A 21,918-nucleotide genomic window follows, 5' to 3' on the forward strand; every position below is an offset into this window, starting at 1 on the left:
ACATTTGAATCCTTCCTAATTCTATTGAAAATAAAGTAAAACATTTTGTCTGGAGTTGGGCTTGTAACTCCAGATGAAAAAAAATATTTTTATGTTTTTTGGATAGCATAGAGAAGGGTTAACACAGTTTGTTTTGCTGTCTATGCCCCTGTTCAGAGGATTTCACCTCAAGTTCTGTAAAGTTTCAGTGGAGACACCTTTTTCCCATGATAACTTTCACAGGAGTGAATTTCTGTTCCTAGGGGTAGATTTCCTCTCACTTCTTGTTGTCTCCCTTTGTTTGTAAGTAGGAGTTATATGTAAAAAAAGACCTTCAGTCAAATGTTTTATCTTAGTTTTGAATAGAGTGGGGGGTGTTAGAATCATTCTCTGAAAGCTTTGCCCTTATTTCCTGTGCCAGTGACTACTTGTCGCTGGGATAGAAGGTGGAATGAATAGTCTTTACATCTGTGCTGGGACTCTCTGTACATTTGGTACATTTTAGGGACTTAGGAGCTAAATTGAGGAAAAGGACCTCCAAGGTAGTGTTCTCAGAAATATTACCGGTAGGGAAGTAAATTGTTAAAGTGGCTGAGGAGCTGGTGTAGTAAGGAGGGGTTTGGGTTCCTGGAGAACTGGGCCTACTTCTCAGTCGGTCACCAGCTCTATAGAAGCGACAGACTGCACCTAAATGAGGAGGGTGCAGATCTGCTAGGAGTGAGGATGGCCGAAAAGTTAGATGGGCTTTTAAACTAGGCGACGGGGGAGGGTCCAGAGGTAGAGATAGTCAGCGTGGAACATATCCCTGAGTGTAGTATTGGGGGCATTAGTGGTAGGTTGACTAAAGCACATATACCTGAGGTAAGTATAGTAACAAGTCCTATTTGCAACCTCGGAACACCCAGTAAGAAGACAGTATGAGACCGGTCTAAACTACGTGGCATGTTCACCAATGCCAGGAGCCTGGCGGGCAGGATGAGAGAACTAAAGATAATGTTGTACAAGAAGGATTTAGATTTTGTGGGAATTTCAGAGACTTAGTTCAACAGCTCTCATGATTGACTGGCAACCATTCAAGGTATTCCCTTTATCGCAGGGATAGAGAGGGTAAAAAAGGGGGAGGGGTATGCCTGTATATCAAGAATAATGTACAAGTGAATGTGAGAGATGCCATCACTAAGGGAGCAAGGGAGGAGGTGGAATCCTTATGGGTATAGCTACAAAGGGAAGAAACTAAGGGGAAAGTAATACTGGAAGTATGCTATAGGCCCCCTAACTTGAGGGAGGAGGGGGACCTCCTATTAGAATTTGGATTAGTGGCAAGGATGGGAAGTGTCATCATAATGGGGGATTTTATTTATCCAGACATACACTGGGCAAAAGGAACCGCGCATTCGTCTAAGGCTCGACAGTTCCTAAATGTCTTGCAGGACATGCTCATGGGTCAGATGGTAGACGCACCAACTAGAAACAAAGTGTTACTAGACCTACGGATTACCAACAATACAGACCTAGTCATGGATGTGGAGATATTTAGAAAACAGCGATCACAGGTCAATTCGCTTCAGTATAAATCACACAAATAGGAAACATAAGGGGAATACAAAGACACTGAATTTCAAAAGAGCCAAATTCCCTAAACTATGAACCTTGCTAGAAGATATTAATTGGGATAAAATCTTAAGAACAAAGAACACGGAGGAGAGATGGGTTTGCTTTAAGAGCATATTAAATAAGGGCATTAGCCAGTGCATCCCATTGGGAAATAAATTTAAAAAGAGCGAATAAAAGTCCTGGATGGCTTAACTTCAATGTAAAAATGCATATAAAAACAAAGGAGAAGGCCTTTAAAAAAATACAAAGCTGAGGGTTCATCATCAGCATTCAGACTTTATAAAGAATGCAACACGATATGTAAGGGTGCAATTAGGGCGGCTAAGATAGAACATGAAAGACACATAGCGGAGGAGAAGAGCAAAAAAAAATCCCAAGAAATTCTTTAAGTATATACAGTTGCAATAAAAAGTATGTGAACCCTTTTGGAATTATACGGATTTCTATTGGTCATAAAATGTGATCTGATCTTCATCTAAGTCACAACAATAGACAATCACAGTCTGCTTAAACTAATAAAACACAAGGAATTAAATGTTACCATGTTTTAATTGAACACACCATGTAAACATTCACAGTGCAGGTGGAAAAAGTATGTGAACCCTTGGATTTAATAACTGGTTGAACCTCCTTTGGCAGCAATAACTTCAACCAAATGTTTCCTGTAGTTGCAGATAAGATGTACTCAACGGTCAGCAGTAATTCTTGACCATTCCTCTTTACAGAACTGTTTCAGTTCAGCAATATTCTTGGGATGTCTGGTGTGAATCGCTTTCTTGAGGTCATGCCACAGCATCTCAATCAGGTTGAAGTCAGGACTCCAGAAGGCGTATTTTCTTCTGTTTAAGCCATTCTGTTGATTTACTTCTATGCTTTGGGTCGTTGTCCTGTTGCAACACCCATCTTCTGTTGAGCTTCAGCTGGTAGACAGATGGCCCTAAGTTCTCCTGCAAAATGTCTTGATAAACTTGGGAATTCATTTTTCCTTCAATGATAGCAATCCGTCCAGGCCCTGAACCAGCAAAGCAGCCCCAAACCATGATGCCCCCACCACCATACTTCACAGTTGGGATGAGGTTTTGATGTTGATGTGCTGTGCCTCTTTTTCTCCACACATAGTGTTGTGTGTTTCTTCCAAACAACTCAACTTTGGTTTCATCTGTCCACAGAATATTTTGCCAGTACTGCTGTGGAACATCCAGGTGCTCTTGTGCAAACTGTAAAAGTGCAGCATGTTTTTTTGGACAGCAGTGGCTTCCTCTGGGGTATCCTCCCATGAAATCTATTCTTGTTTAGTGTTTTACGTATCGTAGATTCGCTAACAGGGATGTTAGCATATGCCAGAGACTTTTGTAAGTCTTTAGCTGACACTCCAGGATTCTTCTTCACCTCATTGAGCAGTCTGCGCTGTGCTTTTGCAGTCATCTTTACAGGATGCCCACTCCTAGGGAGAGTAGCAGCAGTGCTGAACTTTTTCCATTTATAGACAATTTGTCTTACCATGGACTGATGAACAGCAAGGCTTTTGGAGATACTTTTATAACCCTTTCCAACTTTATGCAAGTCAAAATTCTTAATCGTAGGTCTTCTGAGAGCTCTTTTGTGCGAGGCATCATTCACATCAGGCAATGCTTCTTGTGAAAAGCAAACCCAGAACTGGTGTGTGTTTTTTTATAGGGCAGGGCAGCTGTAACCAACGCCTCCAATCTCATCTCATTGATTCGACTCCAGTTGGCTGACACCTCACTCCAATTATCTCTTGGAGATCTCATTAGTCTAGGGGTTCACATACTTTTTCCACCTGCACTGTGAATGTTTACATGGTGTGTTCAATAAAAACATGGTAACATTTAATTCTTTGTGTGTTATTAGTTTAAACAGACTGTGATTGTCTATTGTTGTGACTTAGATGAAGATCAGATCACATTTTATGACCAATTTGTGCAGAAATCCATATCATTCCAAAAGGGTTCACATACTTTTTATTGCAACTGTAAGCAGTAAAAGAGGGATTAAGTGATGACAATCTAAGCATTTTATGGCCAGATCATTATATGGCATTTCCTCTTGTTTTCCTTTTTTTGTGGGAAATTCTTTTTGTTTGAATTTTTCAATAAACATGTACACATAAAGCACTTAGTGAAAGCCTGGCAAACAGGTGACACCAAAGAAACATAACAAACAAGACCTCAGTACTAGGACAGCAGTATAAATCCAAGACTAATACAAGCAGTTCTGTTAATTTTCTAACCAAGAATACTTATCAAATATAGAACAGGCATTTCCTCTTTAAAACAATTCTGCCAACAAAACATAAGTCGTATCCTTGACGCACACACAATTATATTCTACAGCTATGGCACTGGATGGAGTCAATAAAATCTGGAGCAGCTCTACATAGTATTTAGTCAACCAATCAGCTTCCAGCTTCAGTTTATTTATTTGCTTTAAAAATGAAAGTTAGAAGGTGATTGGTTGACATGCACAGCTGCACCAGTCATGAGTAAACATGAGGAATGAGCAAAAATAATGCCAACACAGCCAACAGGATTTCAACTTAATATTGGTGCCTTTAGGTTAACTGCTGTGGTCATCTGTACCCCCAAACAATGCTTACTATTCAAACAGCAAAACCACTTTTATTAGGCAAGGCACATCTAGCACCTATAGATACCTTTACTTTGCTTCTGCAGAGAAAGAACATAATAGCACATCCCTGCAAAAGCATTCCCATTAGTGAGAATTACCAACACAGTGGGCATTAACCCGAAGCCCATTATAGATGAATTGTGCAGATGATGAACTAGTCTGCGGAGATTCTTATATATTTATACAAGTTAATTAAATCACCTAGTAGGCGCCACTTCTAAAGTAAACAAGCCTAATTTAGTTGCTTGTCTGGATTCTTTTCTAACTCAGTTGTATAGTTTTTTTTTTGTAACTTAATGATCAAAATATGGCTTTATTATTTCAGATCTTGTGTCTGTATAATACATATGTAACAATATGATACAGAAATTTTGCAAAACTCGGCAAAAAATTAATGATTCAAAGGATCCCTTGGAACATAAAATCATTGTGGAAAGAAGAAATGGAATATTGACAGAATTTTTATGGAAGGTGAACAAGTTTTATAATGTTTTTCAGTAATTGCTGAATGTATGGATGTCAGTGACAGACTGATACATACACTAGATACAGATTGTCTGGTATATACAAATGTCATAGAAGTATGATCGATAAGTGGTCAAAGTGCAATCAATGGGTATTAAAAAAGTAGATGAGAAGCATAATAAGATAGATGCGGCACACTGGGCATTCTGAAGCAGCACATCAAGTTATCCTATTAGAAACAAATATAATGGGCAAACAGAATTCTCAACCATATCTAAATTGCTTGGCAATTGTAATTTAGCATTTCCTTTTAAAAAAGGATTCAATTCAGGCAACGAAAATGTGGCAAAAATCATAACAAGAGATAAATGGTATTATTCATCAAAATAACTTTATGAAATTATCAAATGCAATGAAAATCCACGTATTGATTACATTTCATGAATCAGGTTTGTGCAAAATAAATGAATCACAAGTAGGCTACATGTAATTCTGCCAGCTTATCAATTAAAGAATATGCAGACACAAATTGCTAAAAACTCATATAAGCATAGTAAAGCATCCTTTCATGAAAATGCAAGGCTTGCTTTCCGACAGCCCCTAATTCCCCCTTCTCCAAATAAAAATGTGAAAAATAAAAAATAAAAAAAATCTCAGACTTGGGCTTCTGTTCACTTCCTGGAGGTGCCAGTGTCATCACTGTACCTCAATGCTGCTTCCCAGCAAAGTTAGGTGCTCAAAATCCTACAAGAATGCACTGAAGTGGCAATGACATTTCTGGAGGCGTTTGTCATTTAGAACATGATTTAGCATTCATGGGAAATTGTTCAAAACAGGGGCAACTGTAGTTCCATGCTTTTAACTGCAAAAAATGCGCTTAGCGAAAGAAATCCTCCCAGAGTATGATATTGGGGGTACAGTGTGGGCCAGAACAACAGAAGAAACAGATTTGGGGACAGATTTGGGGACAAAATTAGCAAAAAGTGTGGCTAGGCAGCAGAGAAAGCGAACACAATTCTGAACAGTGGTGGTGCTCCCATTAAGGGCGCACGGGCGCCACCCCCTCTCTCCAGCCACCCTCCTCTATGTATCATGGATAGATTCATGCATTGCTTTGCATTAATCTATCCATGGCCACTGTAGCCACCCCCTATTCAGGCATCCAGCCCCTTTTCGGGCGCCATGTGCCTAAATTACAGTGGCGGGCGTGTATTTTTAAAGCACCTGATTAGAGCCATAGGCTCTAAAAGGCTTCAAAAAAGGTGAACTGCGAGCTCATAGTTTATCAATGTTTGTTAGAAAAGCAAATTTTAATTTTCTGTTCTAACACTGAACCGCCTCTATGCCAATCAGGAAGCGCAGGTATGTTACCCATCACCTGACTGACTAAAACGACAGGTGCTGTGATTGGATGCCTATCAGGAGGAGGAGAGGAGACATATGGAGGACACAGCTCGCCGACGTCACCCGCTGCCCCACCGAGATAGGGTAAGTGCCGGGCAGACAGCGAGTGGGCGAGGGGGTCACAGTGTTAACACTTAAATGGGCACAGTGGCGGCATTTGATGGGCACAGTGGCAGCATTTGATTGGCACAGTGGCTGCATTTGATGGGCACAGTGGCTGCGTTTAGCACAGTGGCTGCGTTTGATGGGCACAGTGGCTGCGTTTGATGGGCACAGTTGCTGAGTTTGATGGGCACAGTGAGGCTGCAATTGATGTTTTTTTTTCTGAATTTTTCAGTTTGTTTGCACCCCCGAAAAATTTTGAACACCAGCCGCCACTGATTCTGAAGGTGCATCACTGAGGGATGACCAGCAGGAGAAAGTAGGTCCTGGTTTTACTCTAAAGAGCTTTAGCTTGACCTGAATTAGAACATTATGGGGTTGATTTACTAAAGACAGATCCACTTTGCACTAAAAGTGCACTGCAAGTGCACTTGGAAGTGCAGTCGCTGTAGATCTGAGGGGAAAATCTGAAATTAAGTTCAAAAGTAACATTAAGAAAATGATTTTACTGAAAGAGTAGTGGATACTTGGAACAGACTAGTAGTAAATGAGTCAGTCAATGAAAAGTGAATTTAAACATGCTTGGTATAAAAAGAGATCTATCCTCAGATAAAAATGTTAGAAAAAAAAAAAAACAACCTCAACAGTCCACTTTGCCTTTTTCTACCATAAGTCTTTATGGGTTTTTTACCGAAAGGGACAACAAAATCACTATCGTTGTTTGGTCTTGGTGTCTGGTGTTATTAGCTCTGATCTCTCCTTAACGCATTTTATCCAATATAATTTTTATCAGAACCATCGGTATCTTACACATCCCCCTTAGCTTGCCTTCATACAATAGTGACAGTAACAATCTGTTAACTCATACTGTTCTAAAACGAATCCATTTACATCTCTCAATCATCTGAAAGGATGAATTGCCTAAACTCAACCACGACCCCCCAAAACCCCTCCCCCCACACACACCCTTCAAATCACATCAAATAATGGGTGTGGTCATATTTCACAAACAGTAGAAGAGTATTAAAGGGGCATTAAATATCAGGATTGCATTACATACAAAGTGCAGAGTTCATAGGGGTTACACACAGAGTGCAGAACTGTCACTTCTAAAAAAAGAAACCAGACTTCTGTGTTTACAAGTCATTGTGGTGAGCAGGCACCAAAGGGTCTGAGCCAGAGGTGGTGGAACTGAGTTCCATCAAGTTCCCCCTGAAAAAAAGCCCTGCCTGCAAGTAAATAAGAGAACTAGAACTTTTGCAAAGTGAAAGTTTGGGTTTGAGAATAAAGTTGGCAGTGCCCCCAACCAGGATAGGGCTGCTGTGAACATAGAGGATTCCCTTCCTGGGAAATTAACCAGTAATTAAGGTAATTGAAAGCAGCCGAACTACTGCAGCCAGCATATAACATTTACCATAAAGAATAATAACAGCGCATACATCCAATGTGCAAACAGGTATTATCAGCAGGAGGTGCAAAAAGAGTCCTGGTGGAATTGTGCACATATACCCTAGAACAGCGCTCAAATTTTCCACCCCACTATTCGCATTTTGCTTGTGGAAAATGAGGGCTGGCGAGCGTAGGCTGCCTCGGAGCAGGGGGGGGGAGCTGTTCTCCTAGCAATCACCCTGGGGGAAGACAGCGTACAGAAGGAGGAGAGCTGGCCGGATCATCACAGAGTGGGGATAGCCCGCTGTAACAGCATACATTAGAATTGCCTCCGCTTGTGGTCACACACAGCCCCGCCTCCTGACCCGATGCCTGTGACAGACAGAACGCCGATCCAATGCTGGGATGTGTTCTGTCTGTCACAGGTGTCGGGTCAGGAGGCGGGGCTGTGTGTGACCACAAGCGGAGGCAATTCTAATGTAAGCTGTTACAGCGGGTTCTGTGATGTGGCCAGGTCGCCTCTTCCTCCACTCTCTCTTCCCCTGTGATGATCCAGCCGCCCTCTCTATTCCTCTGTACAGGTCACGCTGCATTGATAGGCACTGACTAGGCTGCATTGATGGGCACTGATAAAGTTGTTAATTATTTTTGTAACCTAATTCTGCATAAAACATTTAAGTGTCATTTCATGGGATAATTTATGAGGACGTGTTTAGGGGCGGTGCAGGGTAGGGATTGGGTGGGGCAACTGGTGGCGAGTGACCCTTAAGTAAAAAGAAAAAAGAAAACCGCGCTAAAGAGCTATAAGACACCTTAAATTGCAGCTGCAATGAAAAAACACTAATATCGGTGTAATAAACTAAGAAGAATATACTAAGTGCGCTTGCAATCAAGTGAGCAAAAGAATGTGAGTAAAATATAACTGAATAGATTATTAAATCAGTATAAGATGAGTATATTCTACGTAGGGGAGCAGAGGATTCCTCTCTGGGCTGTTCCTTGGGACCACAGATCCTCAGTTACCATTGGGGTCGGTTCCTGTTTCCACGGGTCTTTGAGACCACAAAGTGCTTTTGACCTCTCTTGCTATATGGTAATGAGGGTCAGCTCCATTTGCGAGTGCCTTCCTCTAGATTGACATGCTGGAACTGCTTCCTGCCGGAACGAGGATTCAGACGCCGCCATTCCATCTGTCCCTGCAGAGGGCTGTATCTGCATGTGGATAAGACCTTGCTATTAAGGAGATCCACTGTGTCTGGTAAGAGTCCATCTTCATTGTCCTCTGGAGTCACCGGTTGCTGGGATTCTTCTTCACACTCCCTTCCTCCCTCTTCAGCTATATGGGCAGGGTTCAAACAAACTGTGGATATGTGATTTCCCTCTATGGGATTGGTGTATCTTCACCGAACTCTTTACGAATGGACTGAATTTACCTTCATCACCACTATCTGTCAATGTATTAGTGATTTATGAACTTTTGAATTTTTTATTTAGTAATTATGGATTTGATTATTTTTGTGTGAGATCACTGAATGTATATTTATTCATATTTGATTCTATAATTCATCTACAAGCACTTTTTGTATTTGGCAATATTTATTATTGGTAATTAATATACTCATCTTATACTGATTTAATAATCTATTCAGTTATATTTTACTCACATTCTTTTGCTCACTTGATTGCAAGCGCCCTTAGTGTATTCTTCTGAGTGACCCTTAAGGCCTGGCTAGTAGCTCAGGACTTGAAATTTTGAGCCCTGCCCTGGTATATATAGTTAAAAATAAAGATACCTCCAGATGAATGTTGCAGCAAAGTTAAGTTGCAGGGGCCCCTGCGCAGGGCATCCGTCTTTGTGTCAGAGACCTGAAGACAAGATCAGCAGTGATTGGGTGATTCTCCAACCATTTTCCAACAAAACTGGAACGCTGCTTCTAAAAGGCAGATACTGTTGTATGGCACAGGAACTCTCCGTCTTAGTCCCTAGTAGTTTCTAATCTGTCATGTAACCAGACCTAGGCTGTCCTGGTTATCGAGCCCTAAGCCAAAACTAGCTATAGAATCCCTGATCAGAAGGGACAGGGTTAACCAAAATATCAAGAGCTGTATATGAACACTATTGCAATAAACAGCTTCACCTATTCATATACAGGCAAGTGACAACTACAAAAATGCAGTAGCACAGACCTAGCTTTCTGTTATCAGTCTTTAGATATATATGGTATACATATACACCCAGAAGCTATGGACAACAATAGTAAACCTAAACATAGGAGCACTTGCCTAGTAATCCATGTATTCTGGTCTGGGTTCAGCAATAACTCTACCATGGACGGGACATGTGTCTCAGACTTTCTCACTCTCTCAACCTCTGCCTTCTGTGATTTTCAACCCAACAACCCAGAGACAGGAAGTGATGTGCTTAAAGCTCAACTTCATCTTTTGACATACTTTACATAGCTTCAATACAAAGCTTTCTCTGATTGGAAGAGGTTGTGACATCTTCAGCCCGCCTCTGCCAATCAGAGGAAGCTTGTATTCATTGATAGAAAATGTTGCTTACTCGGAATGGCTGAGCACCGATGTGATAGACTCTACTGTGTTCCAGGTATGGGACTGGAAATCTCGGCTCGAACCTGAAACATGGTGCAGTATGTTGTATGTAGCGACAGCTACATACAGTTTATACCTCACACCAAGCTGGCCCAAATGAACTATGCAAAGTATATCAAAAGATGGAGTTGAGCTTTAAATACCTCTGTGAACATTAAACAGCACAGCCACTTACAAACAGAAGAGGGGCACTCAGATGATGTCATTTGTGATGAAACTGTTAGGGTGCACCTGGATACATGCTACTGAGCATGTTCAAAGGAACAGCAGCCATCTTTGATGCTGGAATTCCATGTTGCTCTACCATGTGATATGCTGTGTTACTTCTAGACATTTGTAAGTGCTTAGACTTAATAGATTCTCTTTTATGGATGGTTTTACACTATGTGGAGTGTCTCTTTTATCATATGTGCATTGGTCGGGCTGAGCTAATTCCCAGTGGTGCAGCAGTTCCCTGCAGACAACCTGCAGGGATGTATATGGTGACCGCTGACAGCAAAATTCCTGATGTCTCTGTGGATGTGGAGGCTGGAGAGAGCGCCCTTTCCCTGGAGGAGTTTCACTATGCTCATGTGACCACTTATATGGAGGGTCGCATTATTTGGTAAGCCTTGTGTGTGATCAATAGCACCTGGGAGACTTTACAAGTGTTTGATGGTGATGGCCTGAGGAGCTCATTCTATTTTCTCATCATGGCTTGTGGAACTATTTATTCTGTCCTAGTGTATTTTCTGCTGTATATGCCTCTATATTAATTCCTGGATTTAAGCACTTTGTTGATTTATGTTGTTATTTATTACCATGATATCACAGTTTATGCAAAGCATTTTGATTACACATATTACTGTTAACAACAAACATTGGAGAAAAGGCCTATGGCCACACCACTCTGAATGTGCCTGATCTCGTCTGCTTTTGGAAGCTAAGCAGAGCTGGGCCTGGTTAGTACTTGGATGGGAGACATTGGGGGTAAGATCTTGGTGATTCATAGGATTATTTTTCATTACTATTTATTTTTATCATTTTGGTTTTATGTTTGTGAGCGCTACACTTGTATACCTATATCTGTTGTGAATAAGGTCGGCAGCTAATATATACATAGATTCACCTGAGTGCAGATATTTTACTTCTACTTTCAATAAAACAGTATGGCATTTTATCAGTTTCAGGAAAGTGCATATGCTTTGTAAGCTGATTTTTTAATTGTCTTATAGTTAGTCCAGCTGACTTCATAACTTTGGACTATTATATCCCACTAGATATGGGATGTGTTATTGTAATTTATTTAAAAATATAGTATCTTTCATTTTAGCTCTAGTGTTTAGTTTCTGTACTCTATGCACCCCTCTATGTACCTAGCCTGAGGTCAGATTACATTGTATGAAATACAGCAGGGATATGCAATTAGCAGACCACCAGCTCTTGCAGAACTACAAATCCCATGAGGCATAGCAAGACTTTGACAGCCACAAGCATGACACCCAGAGGCAGAGACATGATGGGACTTGTAGTTTTGCAACAGCTGGAGGTCCGCTAATTGCAGATCCATGAAATACAGTATTCCTGGTACCTTCTTATTTGTGCCCCATGCATCCTGCTTTACCTAGCTACTGATCCATACCTACAGTTTGGTGGATACCTACTGGTCCATATTTATGAGATAGAAAGGTCAGCTTGACTTTTTTTCTGAAGTTAGTGTTTGCATGATAAATCAGTCTGGGATCTGGAGCTCCCAGGTATTGGGATTTCTGGGGTACTCCAGCAACAGAGATCTCAAGGTATGTGCTACCATTTCTACTGTCTTCTCTAAATGTGGACTCTAAGTTAATACAAAATACACAAATGTATGTATCTCAATATCAATAATGGATTTTCTAAATACAAGCAGTGCAACTAGCTGGAATTGGCTTGTTGTTGGCCTCTTAAAGCCCCTGTTCAGAAGAAATGGAGTGTAAAAAAAAAAAGCAGTACAAGTAGGCAACCAGTTCACCACATCTATTTTTGTCTAGAGTTCTACTTTAAAGCTGACATTATGGCAGGGTAAGTAGAGGTAAGTAGAAGTAGTAGTAGCATTAAAAAGAACACATAAAAATGTGTAGGTGATATTTGGAGCACACAGAGATTTCTGCCCACAATGTCTATTACTCATTATTGCAATCTAGAACTCATAATTATTTCCCATTTCATCCTTCTGATTCTAAATGAAAACAAGTGATCATAATCACTATGGTACAAGTGAATGTTGTATCTATTTCCAGGACTGCTGATTCCAATCAACAAAACTGCAAACATTCATAACAAGCAGACCTTGAGATGGTTTCCAACAGGATGAATTTAATTACAAAGATTTTAGAGAAGTGCAAAACAAATTTTATCCCATGTCCTTAAAAATCTGAATGTTTGATTGAATTTTAAAAAAGTTGGAAATTCCAATGGTATTTAATTATTTCATTTTCGCTGCCTCTAACTTTAAAGTGTATCTATAGGCAGTTTTTTTTTTTGTTCTAGATAAAGTAGAGAAGGATTTGTGCCTCTGTCAGAACTGTATTGCTGTTTATGCCCCTGCTGGGGAGATTTGCCCTCTTGCCAAGTTCAAAAGTAATTGTTAAATCTAAAATTTCACAGTTGTGCCCAGAACGGGGTGAAGAGAAATCTTCCATTGGGGACATCTATTCTGGTGACAGCTGGATAAAGGGAGCATTTCCTCACTTTGTTAATATTTCCTCTCAATTTCTGTTGGGTCTCAGAGACAGGAAGTGAAGGGAAGTCTTCCCAACAGTACACAGATAGCAAAAAAAAAAAAACTGACAGGATTTAACCCTTCCCTACTCTGTCCAAATTCAGTGATGCTTTAAAAGCCTTTACATGTTACCAGTTTAAAGTTATACAGGAGGTCTAGCACTAGCATTATGCTCTTGCTCTGACAGTTGCAGTAATATCTCATATGTGTGGTGCGATTGCAGTTTAAATCTGCGTGTGGGACCTTGACATTTTTTTTATTATTATTATTTATTTTATTTAAATGTACTTTTTTAACACTGCACCTTTATTTTTTTAATCACTTTTATTGCTATCACAAAGGATGAACAACATTCCCTACTACTGAACGAATATGCCCCTGACCTTCCAACATATACACAGAAATGGGAAGCGGAGCTGCAACACTCCATCTCCCCCACTGATTGGCAAAAAAGCTTTATCCTAACGCATAGGATTTCCCTGGCAACCAAGAAAAAGGGTTTAAATTATTAACGAGGTGGTACAGATGCCCAGTAGATATTAAAAAGTTTAACCCCTCTTTGACAGACGTGTGTTGGAGATGCCTGTCCTCTAGCGGGACAATGCTTCACATCTGGTGGGCTTGCCCTCCAATCTGGAAACTATGGCAAAAGGTCTTTGATCTTTACAGCAGGCTGATGGCGACATCAATCAAACCCACACCAGAGATAGCCCTATTATCTATACTCCCAGGCCCCCTCAAGTCGATTAAAAAAGATGTACTGCGCCACTTTCTGGCAGCAGTTAGGACAGTGATCCCCCGACATTGGAAAACGACAGATGTGCCTTCCTTGGGAGAATGGGTGGTTGAAGTGGACCAGATAAGAGATCTGGAGCGCCTGTTGGCGGAGGAAGTGGGAAAGGAGGAGCAGTTTACCGCCACCTGGACCTCATGGTCCATGTTTCGCTATTCTGATGAGTTTTCCCTTTGGGTCAGAGATACCCCACCCTTACCCGCCGATTAGCCATGCTGGAGTGCCTGATGCCTCAGGTACCATCCCACACTTCTACTCACGTTCTTATTTCTGACTTTTTCTGTCTCCTCTTTGTTAAGTACTGAACCGACCACTCACATATATAGTTAAAGATCATATCTTTGGACTAGCTAAATGACTTGATTATCTATAATAGGTGAATAAAAGACTTCTACAGCAGTCTAATTCGTTGAGAGGGAACCCTCAGATAACACCAACCCGCGAAACTACAAGGTTCATTATATGTTGGCCCCCACCCGTATATTATTCCTCTCTTAGAATAAAGATTTCAATATACAATATGATATACCAGTAGTTCACCGAAAGCTGTATGTTAAAATGATCACTCCTGTTTATACATGGGTAAAGTACACCTCACTATTCTATGTATACTATATGTGTTGCCAAACTGTAAAGAATGGTATTTTTCTGTTATATTCTTTGTGTTCTTACTTTTGAAAATAAACTAAGATTGAAAACAAAGGATGAACAACATCCCTTGTGAAAGCATGGGTTGTGACAAGTCCCTTTTATGGAAGGATCTATTAGACTGGCCTCCAAAGCATCTGACCCAACCGACATTGGTTTGATCAGATGCTTGGACAAGCCGGTAATGGCTTGTAAACATCAAACCAAACCCATAATCCTTGTCACTTCTGGTTTCTGATCTCACAGAGAGGGAGGAACAACTTTAGTTCCTCCCCCAGTTTATTCAGTGCACCAGATGCCACCAGTTTATGCCACCACATGTAGAAGTGATCATTTCTGCATTAAAGGGAATTGCCAGCTGTAAATGTTGATACCTGGATGATGCCTGCAGCAGCTCTAGGACATCATATGCCATCCTATGGGCGGCAAGTGGTTAAAGCTGAAGTCTGGGCACAAAAACATTCATTATATAATATATTTCTTATTTGCCACAAAGGATATAAATCCACTTTGTGTGCACCAAATGCCTCTGCAAACCCAAGCTTTGCCATATAAAACTAGCAGTGCATAATCACTGAGCTGTACATAGCCTGCACGGAGAGGAGAGTTGTTGGAGGGATTCAGCAGGTCCACCCAAAACAGGCTGCCTGCGGAATATTGCGGGGGGAAGAGGAGGGGGCGGATACAAGACCAGTCACCCTGCCAAAGAGAGAGAGCAACAGTGATTGGCCTTTTGTAACAGCTTCTGGTGCACAGCGGCAAAGTTTCCTGCTGGACACAGATCTGGAAGAAATACACAGAGGACACCACAATTTAAGTAAGTATACATATACACACTATTGCTTATCCTAGAATTCAGCTTTAAATACCAAATGTATGTTCATAAACTAAGCCTTTCATCCATGCTCAAAATGATTGAATTTGTTTTGGATAATTTTTTGCATTTTTGCATTCTTTCCTTTGGAGAAAATTTTTTTGTGACGTTTTTACAAGATAAATGTGGATTTGTAGATTGTAGCGATCAGGCACTACAATGGGTCTGCCTGACTGCCACACATTGTTTTCAGTAAATTGGTCAACTTATAGATTTGCACTGTAAAAAAGGAACAGCAAATTACAATCATTATCTAGCACTCCAAAACAGGAAAAAGAGTCTGTGTGTATTTAATAAGGAAATATGGCTGCCCTCATGTACATAAAGAATTAAAATGTATACACAGAAACCAAAGGTATGTATACACAGACATTAACATATTTTTTCTTTCAAATTCATGTTAGAGTGGGTTGTAAAGGCTCAAGTTTTTTTACCTTCATGCATTCTATAATTGCAGCTGCCTCCCCTAGTCCCCAAAATACCCGAGTCCCATCTCGATCCAGCGATGTGCACGAGAGCAGCTGCTCTCCCTGGTCTCTTCCCCCTCATTGCCTGAGATAGCTGGGGAAGCCATTGGCTCCTGTTATTGTCAATCACATCCAATGAGCCAATGAGGAGAAAGCGGAGGCGTGGCCAAGCCACGCTCCATATGTAAATGGGCATACAGAGCAGTGGCTCAGAAGCAAGTCTGCTTGGGTGCTCAGCAGGAGGGAGGGGCCAGGAGCCCCGATTGGGACCCGAGAAGAGGGAAATCGGGGCTGCTCTGTGCAAATCCACTACACAGAGGAGGTAAGTATGACATGTTTGTTATTGTAAAAAAAAGCTGCCTCTAATATCACTTTAATATTATAATATAATAGAGCAATTAACTGTCTAACTTTCCACACATGGGTGTATGGGCAAAGATGCAGTGACCTCAGAGAGGGGGAGGTGCATGAATTAGTGAACACAGAATGGCCTGTGGATTTGGATTTATCAATCCCAGCAATTATAGGGATTTTAAGATCAAATTAGGATGAAAATTTTATTAAAATATGATTGGCGACTGATTGCAGTGACAGCTTAGCTAATTGATCTCCTAATCCCAAGAATGAGGGGAGGTGTTTGCCTTCTTTAGTTAAAGTGGTTCTAAAGCCTAAACATGTTTTACCTTAATGCATTCCTTGCAATATGGTAAAAAATGTTTAGGCATAAATATCTCCCCTCACCACCTTCCCTTTTACTTAACTGAGCCCTCATTCGATCCAGTACTGTGCACATTGGCTGCTCTTCTCTAACCTCACTATCACTGTGCTCAATGACTTTTCTGAGGCAGTGGGAACCATTAGGTTTCGTTGCTGTCAATCAAAGCCAGTAATGAGGGAGCCGGGGGCGGGCCAAGTCCTGCTGTCTGTGACAATAGGAGGTTCGGGGCCGCTCTGTGCGATTCCATTGCACTGAGCATGTAAATATATGCCTGTTTGTTATTTTGTTTGTTAACCGCTTGCCGACCATCATTATACTGTGACAGGTCGGCACGATCCCGCGAACCGTCAGTCCCTTTAAGCGTAGCTGTTCGTCAGTCCCTTTAAGCGGGATAGCAGGCAGCGGCACGCACCGCGGGGGTACCGATGCTTGTGACCGGCGGTTGCGATGACCGCCGGCCAATGTGCAATCGCAGACATGAGAGCCAGAACAGGGACGTGTGTGTGTAAACACACAAATCCCTGTTCTGTGAGGAGAGGAGAGACTGTCATTTCCTTCAGTCACTCCCATCCCCCTACAGTTAGAACACACATTAGGGAACACAGTTAACCCCTTAATCGCCCCCTAGAATTTTCACTACAATCACCAAGCTAAGGGATTATTTCCCTTGCAAAATGAACAGCTTATTTGCCTTCAGTAAATCAACCCCAATATCCCCATTGTGCACCTAACCAACTTTTCCTACAGACTGGCTTGAATGCTTTATTGCATTTTTCACAATATTGTTATTTAAACTGCTTCAGTAAGTGTAGGGAGTTAGTGAGTTTCTTCTCTGACTGTGGCACCATTACCCAGCAAGAAACCGGACAAAGGAGATCAATACTAAAAATTGAAAAGCAAACCATGATGAGAATACCAAAATCAATTCTGTACCTTTATACTTATTCCAGAATGACACCATAATCAAAAGTAAAAATATGACCTAAAGAATGCAGCACAGCATGGGATCGTGTTTATTATGACATACTGTACATACAGTAACTGCATAACATGGGAAATTATGTCTTAAAGTCCCCATACATAGCAATAATTATCTAATAATCCTACTAGTGGATCCAACACAGGACCACATTTCATTTTTAAACATTTGACAAATTTATGTGCAGCGCCCATTACAATTATATGAAAAGCCACGTTCTAATAAAATAATATATTGTGTCTGACATTTAGAAGTTTCTGCAGTGTGCTAATTTATGTAAATAACTTTAGCCTTGGAAACCAATGCAAGCTTTAGATGGTCAAACATTATCCTCAAGACCCTCTCAGCTTGGCTACATATTATGTCTCCATGGTAGCAGAAGGTTTTAACAAGTTATTAGAATTGAGATAGTGTACACACTGTGTAAGGTCATTCTGCACAAGGCTAGGTCACGTTGCTAAAGAAAACTTTTAATTAATAATTACAAGAAAAAAACAGTTCTTCGCGACCCCACAAAAACAGTCAAACCTTTCCCCTGTAAAGGGATATTTCTATAGAACCATATATTTTGATCATTATAACTCCTGCCATGTAATCATGCAGTTATTTTCCAAATTTCGTTACTAGTTTTGCCATTGCTACCTTATCTGGTAAGGCATTCTGCAGCTCTTACCATAAACCCTCCCAAAACGGATGATGAAATAGAGATTTTCCTCATGAGCAGTTGATGCCCTTTATGCTTAGTACGGGGCAAGGAATAAAAATAAAAATAAATTCCAAATGCTGCTATTGACCTTGAATATATTTATATATGTAAACTTGATCATCTCCAAGGTATTTTTGCCCAAACAATGTAATCCATGTTATTGTAACCTTTTATTGTAGGACCTCACTCACTTTTATCAATTTAGTGGTCTGCCTTTGAACCTACCCTATACCTCCCATGAACTTATTACAACTCAGAGCCTGGATGTGTTGGGGAAAAACTAAATAGTCATCATGTGTTTTATCTCTAGTTTTTATAATCATGTTTTTATCTACCTTTTTTATTTTTTTGAAAAACCCTAATATTTATTTGCTTTTGCAGCTGTAGTTTGGATGAGGTGCTGCTGCTTGGCTTACTGTTAATCAATATTCAAAACCCTTATCCAGCTTTGTCTTCCACAGACATATTCCCTTTAATTTACGGGAACAATAACAAGATCCATAACCTTACTTTTACCATAATTTGCCATTTTACTGCCCATGCAGTTATTTTATTTGTTAAAAAGCTTTTACGCAATAAAATCTGATGGTCCTTCAAATAAACCATCTTTATGTACAAGGCAACAAGAGTGTTAGTATTCAACTTTTATGAATCAGCCACAAACTGAGAACAAAAAAAATTAAAGAAGATGTAAGTCGGAAGTCCCAGGCCTTTTCCACTTCGTAAATATATACAGGTGAACTTTGAGTAGGGGCTAGAAATGCATCCTGGTAATTAATGTATTACAACGGTTGATGCATGCAATAATTCTTTATAATATTGTTTCACACAAAAATGTTAGGCAAATAATATAATAGTCATTTATTAAAGAAATCATTATAATAAAAAAAATGCAATTTTTCACTGATCAAAATTCAATGGTCTTAATAGTTATAAAATATATTAACAGTTGTAACCCTCTTGTAGCCCTACTTGAGGGTCTGTAGGACAGAACCTGGGTTCCAATAAATATCTTATAAATATATGATTTACCAAAACTATTATCTCTCTAGATGAACAAAGTTATTGATATCATATAGATTGGATAACCCGTGTTCACATCCACAATAATAACAGACACCTAAACTTTTTACAGGTATTTCAAAGCTGAAGACCTGCTGAACATTTGCCATGAACAACATTATTGAGCACTATAGCTCATAAACTATTGGTTTAACAGCACCTAGGAATGGTCAACAGTATGGTCACTAAAACCAATCCTAGAACAGTGATATTTATTTTTGACCAACAGATGAACATAAAAAACTGTCAGGGGTCAATGTTTGGATTTAATTTGGAAAATGTGTGACTCCTGGGTGAAAGTTGTGTGAATATTGGATGAAAGCATTTATAAATAGACCCCTATGAAATTAAATTTTTATAATGTTTGGGCTGCTTACAAAGCACACAATACTTTACAGAATATACCCACACAGGTATATAAAAATAAAGACATGCTAAGAAAAAATTGGGCTGGGAGAGTGGGAGACAACCCAAATATTTGTTTTTGGGAAAAATGGTGCATATAGTATGTGAAATTAATGCGTGATTCAGTCAAGACTTGATCAACCCATGGCTAAGCGCCTAACCACTTAGCATCTGGGCTGCCATTTACAATAAACAAAATTTTGTAAATGTGATCAAGAACCAAACTGCAGAAACTAGGAACTTGATCTGCTTCATCAAAACACTTTTATTAATTATCTACTGGTTTATTTTCAAACAAACAATTTATGTACAAAGCATTGTTGCTTAAAATCACTATTTGCACTGTAGAAACAAAAATAACACCCCACATACATGCCATATAGCATAAGTGACGGAAGAAATTCTATTGTAGACACCTAATGATTCCTTTGTATACCGATAGCGTGTAATATTAAGTAATACAGTCAGAGCAAAACAAAATCATAGTATCATTTATATAGAGGACCAAAATTATTATCAGCCTCATAAGATCATGCTAGCCTTGTGCATGTAATGCACAGCAAGGTATAGGAAAATTATGGGTTTTTAAAATTTTTTGTTAATGTTTTCCTAATTGACAGCATTATTGACCACAAATATTGATGCAAACACAAAAAAAAAAAAACACACACATGCTTGATTCTGTAAGTTAGTGAACAGTATAGGTGGTGCAAAAAACATGTACATGTATAACTAGAAAGTGAAAACTAATACCATTGTAAAGCTGGCCATACATTATACAATGTTCTTATTCAATTTCCTTTAGACTTACCTTCAACTATGTAGTACAAGGGCCTGTCTGATTACATACAAATTTAAAGTGTTTAGGGTTGACCTCATATTATATGGTTTTGGTAAATCTAAAAGGAAAGTTGTTGAAGAAAATTGTATAATGTATGGCCAGCCTTATCTTGTATATGTACATTATTATAACAATTTATGAGACAGTGCTACAACAAGGCTGAACAAAAATTCAGAAAGTGTAATATTGTGCTGCCATATCCTATTGAATGGTATGCTGCTTTCATTTTTCTGCTCTTTAATGGGAATAAAATTTGGAAAGTGACAATATAATACAATCTAATCAATCGATAAACATTTTAGCAACTTGTATTGTAAGCCCTGTATTTGTAAAACATTTACTATACCTGTGAATGACCAAAGTTCTTAAAGCAATTCATTTACTAATTGTTTCTATTTAAGTAAAAGTACTGCAATATACAATATACTTTACTGTGGTACAATTCATTTACAAGTACACTAAAAATATTTTTTTCCTTTTGCCTCTTCAGAATTCTATGCACACATGACGTAACAGATAAACAGATTGTGAGTTTGATAGGTGCTCCCAAAATTTATATCATTTTAAATGTATATATACTTTTTCGAGAATGTTAAAAAAAAATCCACAGACATCCTGCTGCTGAGCATTGTATTAATGTGAATGACACTAGTGCCAATGATTGCCAATTAATTTCTGCCTGGCATGTAGATAAATGGTATAAAACAATATACTTCTCTTAGATGATATTCTACAAAATTTCAACCTAATAAATAAAACTGTGTGGCGAGAACTGAATAGAACATTGTAGAACGCAAGGATTAAAGATGAAAACCTGGGACAATATATTTCCAGAGACAAATCCCCAAACCTGTGTGTTTTAGCAACACTTTGAAAGTATTCTGCACAAAGCGTTTGCACTCCTGAAATATTATAATAATCTTGGGAGAAACAATATACTATGGCTTTAATTGGATGGACTGTACAATTGTGAAGGCAGGATGGAGGTCTCAGTCCAGATAGCCTTACCTGTGTGAAGTGCCTGGCTGGTCCTGCCTCACAGGAATAGTGTCCTATATGAGCTGTCCATTCAAGAGGATGGAGGAAATCCTTCAGATCCAGGCTACAAATTGCTGCAGCGCCGAGCTGTCTCTCATTTAAATGTCTGCCAGCTGAGGTTTACTCTGCAAACCTCCCACATCATTGGCTGATGGACAGCACTGCACTCAGGCTGTGTGATGTCTTATCCGCCCCTTTTAACACTTCCCCTGACCTCTTCTATAGAGAACTGAATGAGTGAGAGACTTCTGAGCAGAGAAACCCACTGCAAAGTGTCCCTCAGTACAGAAGATTGTGTTTCATCACACAGCCTACTTCTCAGACAGCACACACTCCTATTGTCATCATACAGAGGTATCCACACACATCCACTATAAGCTAATCATGTGTATGCAATCTAAACATTAATCGATATTTTGAAAAACCTTGAAC

General features: G+C 39.7%; 1 protein-coding gene across 1 annotated transcript in view; it reads right to left on the bottom strand.

Annotated features, from left to right (window-relative positions):
• GREM1 (gremlin 1, DAN family BMP antagonist) overlaps positions 1-21,607 on the bottom strand; it is a 43,769-nt gene extending 22,162 nt beyond the window's left edge. Inside the window, exon 1 of the mRNA XM_073610364.1 lies at positions 21,457-21,607. The gene's annotated coding sequence lies outside the window, so the exon portion shown is untranslated. The remainder of the gene's footprint in view (positions 1-21,456) is intronic.
• Between the last annotated feature and the right edge of the window lie 311 nt (positions 21,608-21,918).

The sequence above is a fragment of the Aquarana catesbeiana genome, linkage group LG13 (genome assembly GCF_042186555.1).
Source record: "Aquarana catesbeiana isolate 2022-GZ linkage group LG13, ASM4218655v1, whole genome shotgun sequence".
In the NCBI taxonomy this organism is placed as follows: Eukaryota; Metazoa; Chordata; class Amphibia; order Anura; family Ranidae; genus Aquarana; species Aquarana catesbeiana.